We start from the raw sequence: 3,323 nt of genomic DNA, 5'->3' as shown, positions 1-3,323 counted from the left end.
GAGCGCATTCTTCTTTCGCCCATGCCGGTCCTTGGCTTGCCTGCGCAACTTCTCGCTTCACGCCGTGACATTCCGATGCAAGTCGTCTAGCTATGCCGTATCACCAATAACAACTCGAAAATTTGTCGGATGCCATATATGTGTATAGTACAAGTCTGCCTTATGCAGTTGCATTTGTATTTGTATGCCAATATCCGACAATTGATATTAAACTCCGACCGCATGCGCAGAGGTTACCATCCTAAATTCCTACCCTAGCCCTAGCCTTTTTGATTGGCTAAAAACTTGACTTCACTAATGTAGGTGACTTCTCAAAGTTTCATTGCTGATTGTTGGCTAAAACGTGGAATACAATGATGTACTACTCTGGTCCGAAATAGTTGCTGCCTTCATTTTGGCTTCATTAAATTATGTAACTCGATCCAGACACCACTTTGTAATTGATTGTCACTTTAGAAACGAAATAATGTAGCCAAACATATTATGAATTTTAATTCAACTTCCAAACAAACTTGTGTCTTAGGGAATTCAGAAGTGCTGCCGGATGCCTCTTCTCCAATTGAAAGTTCAAATGGATATAGGCACTCTCATAGTTACAGGCATCGCACTCCACGTTGAAGGTCGTGAAGTCGGTTATCATCGCATCCTTCTTCATGTGAGGGACTTATAATCATTGCCACCGTGTATTTTTATTCATTTCTCCATCACCTTTTGAAGAGTACGGTTTTTGACTCCGAGTCCACTAACAATTCAAAAACGAGACTTCTACAGCATCAATGAGGTTCTCGATTGTTCGAATGCACTTCTGATACTGCAGGCTTTGAATAGAGTTAAAGAAGCCAAAGTCTACGACATTGAAGTCTGGGCTTTTGGGCGGCCGGTTGTTTACTGCAATTCCGGATACGCCGCGCGACTGCATCAAACTTGTCGTGAGGAATTTATGAGGACTGGCATTGCCTTATTGGAATACGACACCCAATCGCAATGTACACCGCGGGAATTTCGACGTGATGACTGGTACAACATTATTTAACACCATTTCTAAATATACATCAGAGTCGAAAAACTGCGGAGTCGTCACTTTGGTACGGTTCTTGGAGTTGCGTTGTGCTGCACAACGCAACTCCAAGAACCGAAAAAGTGCTAGCACAACTTGTGCTAGCACTTTTTCGACAAGTGACAAAACTCCAAGTTTGCCGTCGAAAAGGTTGCCGTTGAAGTCTACACGGGAGCGGGCAATCGCCGCAAAAAAACTAACATTATAAATCGATTCGACTTCGCTAAACGAACAGCTATGGCCTCATCCTCGTACATACCTTTTTCGAATAGAACTATTTTTCGTCGATATGCACATAATCCTGCAAATTGTCAAAAAATGACTTCCATTCGATGAGGGATGTAGGAAAGAAATAGTATACCTCAGACGATCTTCGGTGTTGCATAGGGTCAAAAAGTGCTTCACACAGCTTGAGCAGGCTCTGAGCCTGGCACAATCCTTCATGTCTCGTACGACCGGATAGCACGACGGGCCAAAGTTCGGACGACATGACATGGCAACTTTTGCACCCAACATCTCGTGAACGAAAACGCTTTAGAACGCTCACAAACTACCCAATCAATGCAGAAATCTTGCGCTTTCTAGTGCCTCTGAGTTTGTGCGACATTTCGAACATATCCACCTTCCGTAAGTTGCACCCTGAAACTCTTTTGCACCACAGTAGTATACTAGTGAGACTTTCCGTATCATACATCCGTAATGTGAAGTGTACTACCTCCTTCCGAGTTCATTTGGAAGAGCCAGTTCATCTGGTATGGATAAATGATGACATCGTGCCAACAAGTGACGTGTTCCAAAGCCTGCAGCAATAAATTGCTTCTAACGTAGCGAACCTTTGATCGTTCACTTCACCATTGATCGGTCACGTTTTGACGGCCAATTATTATTGGAAAGCGATCTTACTGGACAAAAGTACAACCTCCATGAAAGTGAGCCTCCATATCTAAATAGTGGGAAAGTAGATAAATTATCCGAGGTTTTTCAAAGTTTGAGCTCGTTCATGGCGCCGAAAGCAGCCTACTCGGCTGATGCCATGACTAGCGCAGTAAGCGATGTAATCAACAAAACCGACACCATGGTGAACATTGCCATAAGCTACGGTATACCATACCGAACCTTGCGAACCCATGTGACTCAAGCTCAACAATGCAACATCCTATTTGAACCACCTCGCATTGGCAGAAGCCCGTGCATCCCAAAGTCGTTCGAACAGGATCTGGTTGCATGGGTCATTGCAGTAGAATGTAATGGTCATTCGGTTGGAAGAGGATCAATAATGGCCAAGGCCAACGAGATTCGCAATGTGATCAACGGAAGTCAGTGCGAACCTCCACTGACTCATGGTTGGTATCATCGATTTATGCAGCGCCATCCGGAGGTGTCAAAAAGAAAGGCACATGTCCTAAGTTCTGCCCGCAACTCCATCACTCAAGATTGTGTTGTCAACTTTTTCCACCAGCTGGTCCATGCTTTGTCATGTGTTGACATGGATCCATCTCGTGTGTTCAACATGGACGAAACCAGTTTCTCTCCTGGCAAGACGTCATCTGTGTGGTTTCCAGGAAGACAACAAAAATGGTTTTCGTCACAGAGCCAACTATGTCATCTCATGTTACCATTGTTGCTTGCCTTGGAGCAGATGGATCCAAAATCCCGCCGCTGTTTGTTTTCCCTGGAGACCGAGTATCGACAGAAGTGTGCGACCAACTGACCATCCCTGGAGCTGCCGTCACGACGTCCAAGCAAAATGCAGTGCCAACTACTTGCGAAGTTTGGGCTGCTCGACAAAGCCTGCGACTATCATCTCTGGCTTTGTGTTCACTGGGCCATGCCCCCCAAATTTGAAGGCCATGATGCACCGACTGTCAATGTTCAAACCCCAAGCTGAATTTTCAGAAGTAGTTCACTTGTCCTGGCTAGTCGTGAAGAAGCCGTCCGAAAGTCCGTTCTACTTTTGCCTCCATTGAAAAGAAAGCGTTCCGAACGGAAAACAATTACGGGAAGTGGCATGTTTATCACAGCCAATTACCATGAACAACTTCAAGAGCAAGCTGCTGCTGCAAAATTGAAGAAGACAAAAACTGTTCGTGGGAATGACGCCGAAAACGCAACAAATTCCTTACCAACAGTCCTTCAAACTGCAGTTGTTTAAACAATCGAAAACGTGCACATGAAATGTTTTATTCTATAAATTCCATGAAATCTTAAGTTTTGAAATTGCCGCAAAAAGACTTTGCATTTTGGCCGGGGGGTCCCATACACGAAT

This window comes from Aphanomyces invadans, assembly GCF_000520115.1.
Source record: "Aphanomyces invadans strain NJM9701 unplaced genomic scaffold supercont1.21, whole genome shotgun sequence".
Lineage (NCBI taxonomy): Eukaryota > Oomycota > Saprolegniomycetes > Saprolegniales > Verrucalvaceae > Aphanomyces > Aphanomyces invadans.
This window is presented reverse-complemented; position numbering follows the sequence as displayed.